The sequence below is a fragment of the Marmota flaviventris genome, chromosome 1 (assembly GCF_047511675.1).
Source record: "Marmota flaviventris isolate mMarFla1 chromosome 1, mMarFla1.hap1, whole genome shotgun sequence".
Classification (NCBI taxonomy): Eukaryota; Metazoa; Chordata; class Mammalia; order Rodentia; family Sciuridae; genus Marmota; species Marmota flaviventris.
In genome coordinates, this window is record NC_092498.1 from 131,030,560 (window position 1) to 131,045,489 (window position 14,930).

The window sequence follows — 14,930 nt, forward strand, 5'->3', positions numbered from 1 at the left end:
GCAAAGAGATCCACACTCTGACATAATAATAAAAATGTTAAAAGTATCAAGAGAAGAATGACTCCTCATATACCAGGGAACAACAACAAGGTCACGCTTTATTGCATCAGAAACTGTGGAGGCCAAGAGGGAGTGGAATGGCGTGTAAACTAATGAGAAAAACTATCACCCCAAAATGCCACATCTAGAAAAAATATCAAGAAGGAAAATTAAATAAAGCCAGCCCAGGAAACTAACACTGAGAGCATTTGTTGCTGGAGATTTTCCTTATTAGAAATACTAAAGAAAGTCCTTTAGGATGAAAGCAGATGGTGACAGGTGACAGGTGGCATTGGAAAAGGTGATCAGGTGCTTATAAACATAGTATAAATGCATATCTCTTCTCCATTTTTAACTGCTTTAAAAATCAATTGTATAAAGCCACATGAGTGTTCTGCACCTGGGCCAGTTACATATTTAAACACAGCAGACCTGACAAAGATGCCACATTGTCAGCAGCAGGGACCCGTGTGACCTTCGATGCCAAGCAGAGTGCTCACGGGCAGTTCAGGACCCCAGGGACACTCACCTGCACATTACCCTTGCTCCAAAGTGGCACCAAACTTCTTGAAGACGTTGCCTTCTTAAGTTTTTTCACCTCTACGAAGGAGAGCTGGGCCCAGAGCATGAGTATGCTGGCCAGCCCTTCTCGGTGCTGGAAGTTACTGTCCTTGGCACGACGACACAGGTGTTCGGTAAATTCCTCTCTAACAGTAGAGTACTGCTCATCATGTAGAACCTGCGAGCATCACAGTGAGCCGGGGAACATGGCCAGAGCTCATGCTCATGCCACAGCTGCCTGACATCAACCTTACCCTGTCGTGGAGGCTATTTCTAAAGCTGAATGAATTCTCACACGGTTGGTCCTCTCTACAGACTCCAGCTCAGGCAACAGACATTGGAACCAACGGTCAATACAGGGCAGGAGTGTGGCGCAGCAGGGTGCCTTCCCTGGCTACATGTGTGGAGCACTGGAGGCACGATGTACAGAGAAGTATTTTAGTTGTTCCCGAGTTAAATGCAATTGGCGCCTGCGTGAGTTTTCCTGCGTCTCCAGTTTTATACATAGAACTAACAGCCCCTGTCTGACAGAGACACATTTGAATAAAGTTTATTCTCTCATTAAAATTCAACTTTGTAAGCTTTATGGAAATAGGGACTTTTCTTGGCCTTCTCCAAGAACTGAATTTGCCTGTCTTAGCTATAGACACTCAGGGCCACTCGGGAATGTCAGTGATGAGCAAGACTTGGACTCAACAAGTTCCCGAGACTTTCCCTGGAGCTCAAGGGCAGCCTGTTTTTCCTGGAATCTTTCTCTCAGACTTAAATAAGTCATTATTTTCTCTAACTCTTAGGGTCTCAGACAATAGACGTCCATGACAATGACAGCTATGACAATGTAGTTATGGCCACCTCTATGTACAACTTGAGGATTTTTCAGTATCTTCCTTGGAATGTCTTTTTGAAAAGATCCTTTCCTGGAACCTACCAATTAATTGTCTTACTATAACAAGAAATCATCCAACATGTTTTATTTCTTCTTTTTAAAATGTTTGGAAGTGCCTTTACAGGTATGGTGAGATACACTGTGGAACATACACAACAGGTTGTACTGAAAGCCATGGGCATCGAAATGGATAAATACATTACACAACCAAGAGTCAGAGAAGCACAGGGTGATACCAGCATGCTCTGTTCATAATATCTGGCATTAAGAATCCAACTTCAGAAAAGTGAAAAGTAAGGGATAACACCCTTTTCTTCCAAATGCCAGATAAAAATTATTTCTTCTATTTGCTGCCTGGAAACCACCCATAATGTACAGTTGACTGGGCCCAGTGTGTCTGGCCACTCATTATGGTCTACAGCCAAGGGTCCACCAACTGTACAAGAGGCATCTGAGGCTGGGCCTGACAAGGGGGACACAGGTTTAAGTCTCTAGGTAACATCATGCTCTCTAGACATCTATCACAGAGAAGCAGCACTGTAAAAATGATTGGCCACAGAAGACATGCGGCTGCCCCCTGTGAGCGTGGCCCTGCAGTGTAGTGCTCAGTGTGTGGGTGTGCTGCTTCTCACTGGGTCTCACGTCTTTTCCTCTGAGCTCAAGCATTTCTTTCCTTAGTTCTCCACTCTCAGATCCTGCCTTTCAGTTTTCATGTTTGCTTAAACCAACAACGATGTGTGGAGAAGGCCTAGAATATCTCGTAATGGAGCCCTGGACAATGGGTTTGTTCTCAGAATCCACTCTGAATTCTGAATTGTCGCCCTTGCTGTAAGTCCAAAGTAAGGCTCCAGAGAAGGACAACTAAGGAAGGAAGCCACTGGATCTGTGCTAAGAGGAGGGACATCTGCCAGTCCTGGCATCTTCTGGTGTCTGAACTGGTGGCTGTGGAACACTTTACTGCACAGAAGAACTGGGATGGTGGAAGGTCTACTGCACGTTTCCAGATGTGTCCAGTGGAGATTGGCAATATGGATGCTGAGTGCAGGAGTGGTGTGCTTCCTGTCAGCCCACGATGTTCATGGAATGGAAATGCTTGTACCATTTAGGAATATACATGGGAAAAATGGAGACCCTAAGTGATAGTGATCAGGAGAAAAGACACATTCTCTAAGGAAGCATCTTGGAGTGAAGTGAATACAACATAAGCTATTTCATTCAGTGAGTCAGATTCCTACAGGAGAGGTAACAGTAAAGTAGTAGGTCTTTCAGCTCCAACCTTAGAATGGAAAGTAGAAAACCCCATGTGCTCTTTTTGGTAGAAGGAAGTGAAAAAGAAGTGCCAAGTCAAAAGTAAGTTCCGCTATCCTGAAGAAGTGCAGTGGCCTCCATATCCACAGCTTCTACATCCACTGATTCAACCCAGATCAACCCATTCAGAAAAAAATACATCTGTATTAAACATGAATACTTATTCCTGGTAATTATTCCCTAAACAGTACAGTATAACAACAATTTACATAGCATTGACATTGTGTTAGGAATCATAAGTAATCTAGAAATCATTTCAACTCTACAGGAGGGTTGTATATGTTCTAGGCAAATCCTACTATACCTTTTTTACATAAAGAACTTGAGCATCCTCAGATTTTTGTAACTTCGGGGGGACCTGGAATCAAGTACTACAGATATGAAGAAGGGACCATAATATTTTCAAACAGGTAAAAAAAATCAGCATCACACAGACCCCAAATTCCAAAGCAGCATCAAACTCTAAAGTGTATCACTGCAGAGGGCAGTGGAGATGTATGAAAAAACCATTATTGTCTTCTCAGGTTCTGTAGCATCTTAATGAGATTCAATCTTTAACATACAATGACCAATGTTTCATCTGAACAACTGACCAAGAGGAGCAATTAAAGCCAAAAAAATTTTGAAGACGTTTCATAGAACACAAAGGTTGTTCAGCATTGAGTTGACAACATTATTGCTCCCTTAAACTGGGAAGATAATGTCCCTGAATGAACTTGAATTTCCACCTGGAAAGCATTGGTGTCCTACTTGTTTGAACCATGGAACAGTCTGTAAACACTGTAACTCAGGTTAGATGTCTCTACTTTTATACTTTTAGAAATTTCTAAAAGCAAACAACAAAAACACTCCATTACCTATCCAAATTGTATAAAGTCATAATGAAACTAACAAGTATTAAGGACTTTAATATTTTAAAAAAACTGAAATACAGTTTTTGCATTTTGTGCTCATATGCACAAAAAAATAAATACAAAGTGATCCCTGTATTACATATCTCATTTCAAACTTTCTTTTTTGTTCCTTCTCTTTTTGAGATATAAACTGTGAACAGACACACTGAGCTCTAGGACAAGATATCTGGGTTCTGTGGCTCAGTCTTCCCATGTTTCAAGGAGAAAGAAGCTTTGAAAGCTGTTAGTGGGTAATAATTACCCAAGTGCTGAAAAGTAATCCTGATGGGGGGGTGGGTTTGTACACCTAGCAAAGTTTTTTGGCTCATTTGCTGCCAAATGAGCCAAACATTTTATAAATAAGCAAGAAAGCCTGCTACCTCACAGCCTAGATTTCACAAGCCAACTACCTCACAGCCTACATTTCACAATCCAGCATTTACAGGGGTCTGAAGGGTCTGATGAGAGACCAGGTGTGGCATGAAACATTTACGACATGCCAAGTTACTGCCTGAGACACTCATATGCACCCTGGAACAATGGGTAGTATTTGCCAAAGTGCCAAAGATAACACTGGCAGTTTCAAGACATGTACTTGCAGCCTTAGGTACTTGGCCAACACACCCACCAGTCCCTCAAATGAACCAGCTACCTCATCTTCTAAGCAGAGGCCCCTGCTGTCCTGTGTCTCATTTGCATCTCTAGAGCTTCCATCTGGATCCTCAGCACCCAGGCTCAAGCCCATGCAAAGCTACTGCCCAAATGCATCCACAAAACCAAGTCACTGACCAGGGAAAGCCAGAGGGTGGTCAGTTATTACACTACCAAACACCCACTGCACCTTGCACTTTAGACCTGATTTCAAGGTGGTCTGACCCTCAACAGAGACATGAGAAATGAGTCCTCTTTGTAAGATATCTGGAAAGTTTCCCCAGCCTGTTAGGAAAACAAATGGGAAAAATTTTAAATCTCAAAGTCATCTTTGACTTTTAGGGAATATTTCGTTTGGGTGTCCATTTATTATGTCATCAAGGATGTTACAATCTCTGGCTGAAAAGAAAAATATATGTATCTATAAATATAGCCAATCATATAGAAGTTGAAATTAGAAAAGGAACATGTAGGTAAAATAATGAAACAATTTTAGAATGTTTAAATGTTTATTTTCATGTTAAAAACGATGAATTACCCTGTGGTTAGAATATACCATTATGCTGGAAAAGTGAAGTCACTTTATTTCTGAAATATTTCCAGGAAAAAAGGAAAGATCCAAAAGTAATGAAGAGTAAAATCAAAATATTCCAGCAAGTTTCATTAACATTGCCAACATGAGCCACGTCCTTTCCAGGTCAGAATTCCTAACTCAGTGCATTTCACAATGTCAGATCCTAATGTTTTTCCCATCATCAGTTGAGATATTTTTGAGTTGGAGGTCTGTACATTTAAATGCTACAGTTTTGCATGCTTTTATTTTAAAATGTGTTTATTCTAATACACCTCTCAGAGTTTCAGTGTAATGTCTATATTACATATAAAAATATCTTATATCCACATTTCAGCATAGCTTTTCCACCATCCAACCTGTCCCTTTACATACAGGTGATGTACGTCACAGAACACACATGTAATTTTAATTGAGAGGAAGGTTACTAAGCTCTTCCTAAAAGGCACCAGCTGTCCTGCAAACTCCTTTTGCAGTTAAGGCCTAGGTATTCTGCTTCATTCTCCAGTTAAGTTGAAGCTCTCTGCAGTCCCTGGCTTCAGCTCCTAAGCGCCATTTTAAATACTTATAAAACCAATCCAATATCAGCCTCTGAGGTCACCACTATACCACCTGCAATTTCAGCCCTGTTTGTGGCATGCAAGAGATATAGGAGAAATTTCTGGTTGCTGCTTCATGGCTAGAAGAGGCTGAGTTATAATCAAGTTCCCATCCATGAGAATCTAAAATAAGAGAGCAATTGAATGAAAACAATTCTCTTTTGAATAGCTCAGTTGTCAGCCACTGGGAGTAAGGGTGACTTGCTGCAAGTGCCTCCTACTTTGGGCCTTTCAAATTCCATTTCTTAGGGATGCAAATGGCTCAGTTAACTCATAATGAGACAGATTAGTCCAGTGTCTGCTTTTCCACCTATAGCATTTTAATAAATAAAAATGTCGAATTTTGCTAATCTGAAATTCTTGCTTTGAGATGATGATTCATGATGATTCTAAATATTTTTATTTAAAAATTATACAAGAATCACTTTTTTCCTCTTAGCACTCTGATTTTTCAATAGCTATAGTTTGTTCATAATAGCTGCTTCTTGGACTCTGGAACAGTCATTTATTTTTGTGAATTCTGGGGGGAACCCATTGCTTTTCCCACAAATGCACACCTGTGAAGTTAGTTATTGTATGGATAATTTATATGTATTGCTAACCTGAAACATCATTTAATTTTTTTTCTGGTAAAATGGAAAGTTTAATTGGAAGCTATTTCCCGGGCAATTTCCATTCAGCTCAGATGTAGATGGATTCTACCTTTAGATTCAGTTTGGATGGTACATTGTGTTGACTACAAAGAACCTGCATAATAACTGCTCCCTAGGGGATTTCTGCCCTCAGCAGTGTACTCCAGGAGCTCCCCAGGATTCTTAGCAAACAGAGGACAAAATAAATGTGTGTGTTCACAACTTTCCTCCAAGTTGTTTTAAACTTCACATAAAAAAATGTAAAGAGATGACACTCCCTCACTGGATATCAACATTTTAAGCAAAACCCCTGTCCCAGTCATACACAAGAAAGCTCAACAGCAAAAGATAGGAAAAAGAAAGTGAGAATAAGCTTCTTAGATGCTGTCACTAAAGAAAGAAGTGCTCAAAACTTGAAAAACCTGACATCCTGTATGGAGACCCAGGAAATGAGGTGATGCAGCAAATCCCAGGGAATAAAACTCATTTGTAAATCACACAGATCTCAAAGACTGAAATTTCTTCTCTTCATGTTTCAAAAAAAATTCCAGAGGTCAAAGGAACAGGTACAGGTGGAAATGTATATAAAAATACTGAGCAGCGCTCCTAACAAATAAGGATAGCTACATTCAGTCACCTCTCATGTGTGTCCAAACCCAGTCCACGGGCTGTACCGGCCCACTGTGCTTTAAAAGGTCTAGGAACAGGAAAATCACCATCCAAATCTCTCCTCACTACACACAGCCATTCGCCGTGAGATGACCAACAATGTCTGTGGGGTCGGGTTTACTCTACCTGCACTGAGCTGGTGCCAGGCTGTAGGCAAAACTGTTGTCACAGAATTCCTCCAGTCCCTACATGTAGCTGTTTTAGAGGCATTTCCCAGCTTAAAACCCAGCTGACGTAACTCTCCAGGCCTCTGAAACATGCTTAGAAAGGGCTCCCTCCAGACCTCCACGAACTCAGCTTTGTGAAGTCACCCTATTGCTGATCAGACTCACTGCTCCACCTTTCAGAAAACAGAAGGCATAAAGGTGAATACAACATAAGAAAGGAGTTTACATCTGGTCCTGCAGTCTTTCCATATAGTCTCCAAAGTCCTGTGAGTCCCCCAGCCCCATGTCCTGGCAGACCCACTTGATGTTGTCATCACAGTCAAACAGGATGGAGTTGGTGTACGGGCCCCCATCCTCAGGGAGGATGGTGGTGTAGGAAGTAAACTTGACCCTCTTCCTCTTCGGGCCAGAAGAGTTCACAGGTTCGTTTTTCATCTCTTTCTCATAGACATAGTCAGAAGGTCTGAGCAGCTGACTGTGGAAGGGCTTCTGGGAACCTCCGTTCAGCAGGAAGTTCCTCTCCTCGAACTGCAGCCCCCTGTCTATCATGGTCGTGCACTCCTCTGAGGGGAGCGTGATGTCCACTGGGTTCTCCAAAAGCTCCACCTCGTTCCCAAGCCAGACCCAGTCTTGGGAGTGGGGGATGTTGCCCTGCTCGCTCACCGCAAGCCTTTTGTGTCTGTACTTCCAGGCAAATGCCACACAGTTGATCAGGAAGACCAGGATGGCCAGGCAAAAGACGCAGAGCAGGGCATACATGCTGATCTCCAAGTCTGTCAAGCCCCTGGAGGCCACTGTAAGGTCACTAGGGTTACTGGATTCTGGAAACTTCCCCTGGGTGGGGAAGCTGGTGAAGGCGTCTGCACCACCACTCTTGAGTAGCTTCTTGTCCTTCCCCTCCCCAGGCAGTGGCAGGGTTGTGCTCCTGTTGGTCCTGTCCTCTGGGCCAGCAGGGCCCCACACTGGAGCCACTCCTGGACTGCTCGCTCCTGGCTCCCTTCCCGCTCTATGGAGTTGCTCAGGTGATCTTTGTATTCCCGGTTCACACCCTCAATGTCATTGCTGCCTCCTCGGTGCTCCTCCTCTATGCCTGGTGCAAACCTGACCTTGACGCTTCCTTTACCCACAGCAAGAACACTCTTCCTCTTGGTCTTCTGGCAAGGCTCACTGATCATCATCTCCAACTTTATCAGGGGCCCTTGTCCTTCGCCGTCTGCAACCACAACTGGCCACTGGAACTGCAAGTTTGGCTGGACAGACACCACCATTTCATCCAATGATGAGACAGTTATGGAAAAATCCTTGGGATCATAAATGTCTAAAGGTGTCACGGAGCCATCACTGAACAAAATCCAAGAACTGACTATGGCTTCCTGAGGGAAACGAAATCAAAGCATGATCAGCTCCCTTCAAATTTACAACATAAGCAAGATTTCCTATACAAACGCTTTTAAGTATATGTAGAAAAAAATCTTCCATTTTATAATCTTTAACAGTTCTTGTCATGCCTTGAACTGGCATCAATAATCTGCCGGAGCATCACTGGTATGAGAAATAAATAATAAGCTTTCATGAATGCACTAAAGTGTAAATTAATTTACTGCATGCCATATCAAAGAATTTGACTTTGACCTTTCTAAAAACACTTTGAAAGATCAGGCAATTTATCTGAATCAATTTTAGGTGCAACTAATCAGGCTACTGCTAAAGATAATATTGCTTTGAACCTTCTTTATTAGGAAGCCAATGCTGATGAAGCAAAACACACTCTGGTAAATTTCTTGGTAAACGATGGATTATGAAGTTGGACTGCTTGAACGGCCCAGTGCCTCGGTTATCTTTATAAATGATTTGCAACAGCCAGGCACAGTGATGCACACCTGTAATCCTAGCCACCAGGAGGCTGAGGCAGGAGGATCATGAGTTCAGGGCCAGTCTCAGCAACTTAGAAAGATGCAGTATCAAAAATTACCCATTTGGTTTGGCCAAGGTAAAAAAACATGGCCCCCAGCTCACAGTCCAACAGCAGACTGTGCATACCACAGGTTATCCTACTGGAGAACAAACGGCAGAGGAAATGAGCCTCCATCTCTACATGCTTTCCTAGACCCCATGTGCTGGGGGAGATGCAGGGAGCAGCTCCAAGAACAGCAAGGGGCTGCAAGGGGCTGTGAGACCCTGCTGACCCTCTGTGTAGGACAAAACGACCTGGAGAGGAGCTGACCATGGACCAGGGCACAGGCCTCCAGGCTCTCACCTGCTGTGGGGCCTGGAGGACATCCGGGGCAGCCATTGTGGAGACCATGACCCTTCGGTCCACCCTGTGAGGCTGCAGGGAGAGGGACAAGCTAGCCACCAGCTGAACACCCAGCTCCACGATGGTGACGCGGTCATCCAGGACAATCACTGTCTTCTCAGCCAGGATGGAGTCAGAGAGAGGTGAGAGGACCTGGGGAGTAAGTGAGAAAGCGCGGTCTCTGCCCATGTGACAATTTCAAGTCCTGGAGCTGGCGGGGCCTCGGGAGACTCTGCAGTGCTCTACAGAGTGCACACAGGAAGACTGCTTATGTAGGCATCCTGCCATTATCCAATTAAACTTAGCACTTGAAGGAGTTTTATAAAGGTCACCTTAATCCACTTCCTTTATTGGGATTCATGCCATGATAACAACAGTGTATTTTCTGAGATAAGCTTGTTTTAAGTTAGAGGCAATAACTCAAATTGCCTGCCTTGGTACTCAGCACTCAAAGAGTAGCGCTTTCCCAACAACAGACATTCAGGCTTTGAAAGCAGTGGCCTGTGGTCAACTCTTTTGAAGGAAATGGTGCTCAGCCCTCTTCTGCTCACATCCCTTCCAATGGGCAGGTTAGATGCCTATCATGGGACAATATGATCACTGTGTGGACCACTGTGGGATAACTGGATGAACAGTTAAAGTGGGGCAGGGAATAGTCATGACCTAAGGAGCCGTTCCTACCACTTTACCATCTAATGTGCAACCATGGGAGACTGAAACCTGGACAGGAATATGTCAAAGGCACAATTTCTAGAATAGTCCCCCTAAATGTTGACCTTAACCTTCAAACATAATGAGAAAGCACTCTACAATCACACTGTTATATGGCATAGCTGGCTCTAAAACAAGGGTCTCCCGAATTATACAGGAACCCTTAACAGCAGAGTGCGTTCCCCAGCTGGTAGCAGGAGAATTCAGACTCTAAGTGTGAGAAGGACTGAATCCAGCCATTATTGATGAGAGAGGGACCATGTGAGAAGGAATGGAGGGGTCCTCTTAGAGGACAGGGCAACACCTGGCTGACAGTAAGGAAACTGTGACCTCAGTGCTATAACTATAAGAGAGCTAAGTTCTTCCAAGAAACTGAATGAGATTAAAATCCAATGAGTTCCCAAAACTCCAAGATTAAGGGCCAAGCCCAGCCAGCACCTGGATCTCAGCCTTAGGAACCCTAAGCATAGAACCAGCCCACCCACCAGGACTGTGTACTGACAGAATATAACTTAATAAACTACTGTTGTCTTGAAATGTTAAATTGGTGGTAATATATTACACAGAAATAGACACGAATATAGAATGTTACATATTTAACTCAACTTTGTCGAAAATTAACTTTGGCAACACCTAAAATAAGACATAATTAACTATGAGCAGTAACATTTTAAATTTGCAAAAATAAAACAAGCTGTGACTTTTTCTTTTTTAATCTTGCCAGAATCAGTTAGAAATCATTTTACTATTAGTATGATGAAAATAGAGAGCTTTTAACTATAGATTCTTTGTGATTTATAGCCAAATACATGCTTTAAAAAATCTTTGCTTACTGTTAAAGGTATAATATAGCTAAATGGTTAAATGTCAAGGTTGAGGAGAAATTTGCTTTCAGAGGTTCTACCACCTCCTAGTACAGATTAAAAAAAAAAAAACAGTGTCATATCGGGAAAAGGGTGACTTACACTATGTGTTTCATTTAGCTTTCTCTGGTAAAAACAGATCAGGCATTTTTCTCAACCCTCTCTAAAATACAAAATGTGTTTAGGTTATGAAAATTGGTGAATACTCTATTGCTTCTCGTGATTCTGTTACAGGCAGACTCGGTATCTGCACATTTGCACAATCACCCTCACACATGTGCACACCCCTCCATGGCAGCATTTGCCTGCATCATCAGCAGGTACTGGTGTTGGAGAGGTGACAAAACATGAACCCCCTGTACCTGAACAGTGGTGATTCCCGGCTCCCGACCAACCAGGGTCCTGCCATCCTGTAACTGGGCGACTCTGGGCTCCTCCACCTTCATGAACTCTGTCACAAGGTCAGTGATGTCAAACTGCCAGTCTGGGCCCAACATGTAGGTCAGCTGACCCAAGTCAGATGACTCAGTCACAAACTGGGTGAGGACGTGCACCAGGGCATGCTGGTAAGGCAGGGAGCAGCCTCACCCCTTCTTTTCCTTGTCCTCCTCGTCTTCGCTCTCCCAGGTGGGCCTGAACACAAACAGACCACAACAGAGTAAGCGTCCTTGTTGGGAAAGAGTGTCATGTGCCCCTGGTTTAGAGTCCAGGTGACGGCGCAGAGTGAAATAAAGTGGCTTTTCTCAGGCCAAATCTGTTCATCCATTGATTCACTCAACTTTCAGCAGTTAATTCATTCAATACCTTTTCAGCAGTCACCGTGAGCCACACAGGCTGCTTCACACTTAGAAGGTGGACAGCAAGTGCACCCTGGCTTCCCTGGTCCACTGCCACAGGAGACTCCAGACCAGACAGGCAGAAATGGAGCCTCTGCTCTTTGCCTTCTGGAAACTGGGCATCAAAATACGATTCCCCATGTGGGAATGAAGCAAGACCGTGGCTTCTGAAGCAGAAATACGAGGTCCTGAGACAAAGGAGCTCTCTGGATTCCTGCTTGCACTCCCTGTTGGGCCTTGAGCCAGGTGCTCTGCTCTCCCATGGGCTCAGGTACCTCATGCTGAAAATGAAAATAAGAATGGCTGCCTGTTCCTCCCCTTTGGGAGTATAAAGATCAAGGACCAAGGACATCAAGGTGTGAAGACACTGGGAAAGCCCCTTAGGAACTGCAAAGATAAACCAGGAGCCAGTGGGCTTGGCCTGCTCTCATTTCCCACTCCTCACTGGCCTGGGCCAGTGGACTCCACAGAAGCAGCTTCCTCCTGCTTAGGCCCTTGGGGTGTCAGAGTGCTCTCCCCTGGCACATCCTGCCCTCCCCACAAGTACTGCTCTGGGAGCAAAGCTGCTCGTGTTACTGGTAAAACTTGTGAGTGGGTCGCTCCTTTCACCCATTCTGGCTTTTGCTTTCCTTCACCAAGGCTCTGGCCCTTCCTCCAATCCTGGCACAAGCTCTCCATCTATCCACAGCCCACCCTGAGAAATCCTCTGGTTCTGCAATTCCAGAACCTTCCCCTAAAGAAGAACCTCTCCTGTGGCCTCATAGGAGAGGACTTTGATTCATGGCTGTTGCCTAGTTTGTGACCACCAGTGAGGAGGAATACATCAGGGGATGAAATGACAGCAATTCCTATGTACTGTTGTTACACCTACTATGGGCCTAGTCTCCCCACAATGACAGCTGACTTTACAACAGCCACACGTTTAACTCATTCATTCCTCACAAAACCTGAAGACTGAAGTTGGACTGCTATCCTGATCATGTGGATAAGAAAGGGGCCACGTAACTGATCATGTGCAGAGGCAGGGCCAAGCCAAATCTGGTTGTCCCTGTGTGCGTCCTCACTGGTTCTACAACTAACCTCATCTTCACTGTGGCTATGACAAAAGGCTCACAGTGGTTAACACGTGTGTTACAGTTTAGATCTGAGGCATTCCCAAAAGCTCATGTACGGAACGATGAAAGAATGTTCAGAGGTGAAAAAATCAGATTATGAGACCTGTGACTTATTAATCCACTGATATGTATTAACTGGTGGTAACTGTAGGCAGTGGGGGGTAGTTGTAGGAGGCAGGTCACTGGGAGTAGGCTTTAGGGGTTTATATTTTGTCCCTGCTGAGTGTGGTACTCTTTCTGCTTCTTGGTTACCACGTCCTGAGCTACTTTCTTCCTCCCTGCCCTTCTGACATGATGGTCTTCCTCACCTCTGGCCCAGAGCTATGGAGTCAGCTGACCATGGACTGAACCTCTGATACCATGAGCTGAAATACACTTGTCATTCTCTATGTTGTTCTTGTCAGGTCTTCTGATCTCAGTGACCCAAACTGACGAAAACACGTGACAACTGCTAACTAGCAGGCTTGCATCCAGTTCCATTTGATTTCTGAAATATGTGTTAATTCACAATAGGTCAATCTGCCTCCTTGAACCAGCACTGTGACCAGCAATTCCAGTTTCCTGAAGCGAGAAGTAAAGATCTTTATGGGTAAGAGAGATGCCTTCAGAGGGAAAGGGACACAGCATTAAAAACATTGTGACATACTGAAAAGTCATTCCCATTCTATTTTTGAGTCCATCAGAATACATCACCAGCACTGTTTCTGTTCAGTGCTACAAAGTCTTTAAATGCTGTCCTGATACTTAACAAAGACACACAGAGAGACAGCATCTACTCAGAAATTTAAAACATTGTTTTATTTGTATTAATTTTTGATACAATTTATTTTATAATAAATGATACCAGCTGTCTTTTTTGTGCTAGTGATGAGAAGTTCCCCTTAATTAAGTGGATAAAACTGAAAGAAGTGCATTATAAAGTATATTTTACACTTCATTAAAAGGTGGCAGTATGATAAAAGTTGTCAGTAAATACGTGAACTTTTAGAAGTTCTGAATTACTGAAATAAAACAGTTCTGTTAGGTTAAGATAAACTGTATTCTATTAATTCTTTTAACTTTTAATTTTGAAATAATCACAAATTCACTGAAAGAAAGAAAAAGTATGGAGAGATCCCATACACTCATTACCCAGTACTGCAAAGTGACTATCTTTGTAATTAGAGGACAATACCAAAACCAAGCAATTGGCCTTGGCACACACAGAGCTCATTCAGATTTCACCAACTTTAGAGTCACTTGTGCCTGTATGCATGCATGGGCGTGCAATTTAACCTCCATGCATAACTTATTTTGACCTGGTAACAAAGTTTGACCACTTGAAAGGTAGGCACCTTAATTCCATTTAGGTTCCTTGGCCTCCCTGCTTTCACAAACAATTGTTTTAAAGACTTCCTCTATGTGCTTTAAGCACCACATTGATGAGGTCCTAAGTTTTTGTTTCAACCAAATATGATTGTCAAATATAATTTAAGAAATTCATGAATTCAGGAAGACTTCTATCCTATTTAATTTTCACTGATTCTGTCATTCTTTTTTTCCTTTTCAAAGTTCCAAATCTTTTTCAGTTATCATTTTCTTTTTCTTTGGAGAAGCTCCGCCAGCCATTCTTTGAGGGTAGGTCTCCTGGAAATAAATTCTATCTCTCTTCATGTAAGAATGTCTTTATTTCCCCTTCATTCTTGAAGAATACTTTTTCCAGATATAGATTCAGGACTGACAGTTCTTTTCTTTCACCATTGGAAAAATGTGCCACATCTTTCTGGCCTCCTTGGTCTCAGGTGAGAAATTCATCCTCATTCAAATTAGTGTAATATCTGGATGTTTTTAAGATTCTTCCTTTGTCTTCTAAGTTTCACAAGCTTAATTATGATTTGCCTTGGCATGGATTTCTTTGGATTTGTCACGTTTGTGATTTCCCAACTTTTCAAATCCATAAGCTGTGTCTTTTGTCAAATTTGGGAAGTTTTCAGCCACTATTTCTTCAAATACTGTTTCATCCTTATACCCTTTCCTGTCTCCTCAGATTCTAATTACAGAACTTTAGATCTTTTGTCATTGTTCACAAGTCCCTGAAGCTCTGTTCGCTTGTTCCCAACCTACTTCTCTCTTACTCATATTGAGTAAATTCTT

The 14,930-nt window shown here is 43.0% G+C and overlaps 1 pseudogene; it reads right to left on the reverse strand.

The window, feature by feature from the left end:
• Window positions 1-7,198: 7,198 nt before the first annotated feature.
• The window catches only part of LOC139704789 (transmembrane protein 132B-like), a 39,389-nt pseudogene continuing 31,657 nt past the window's right edge, over window positions 7,199-14,930 (reverse strand).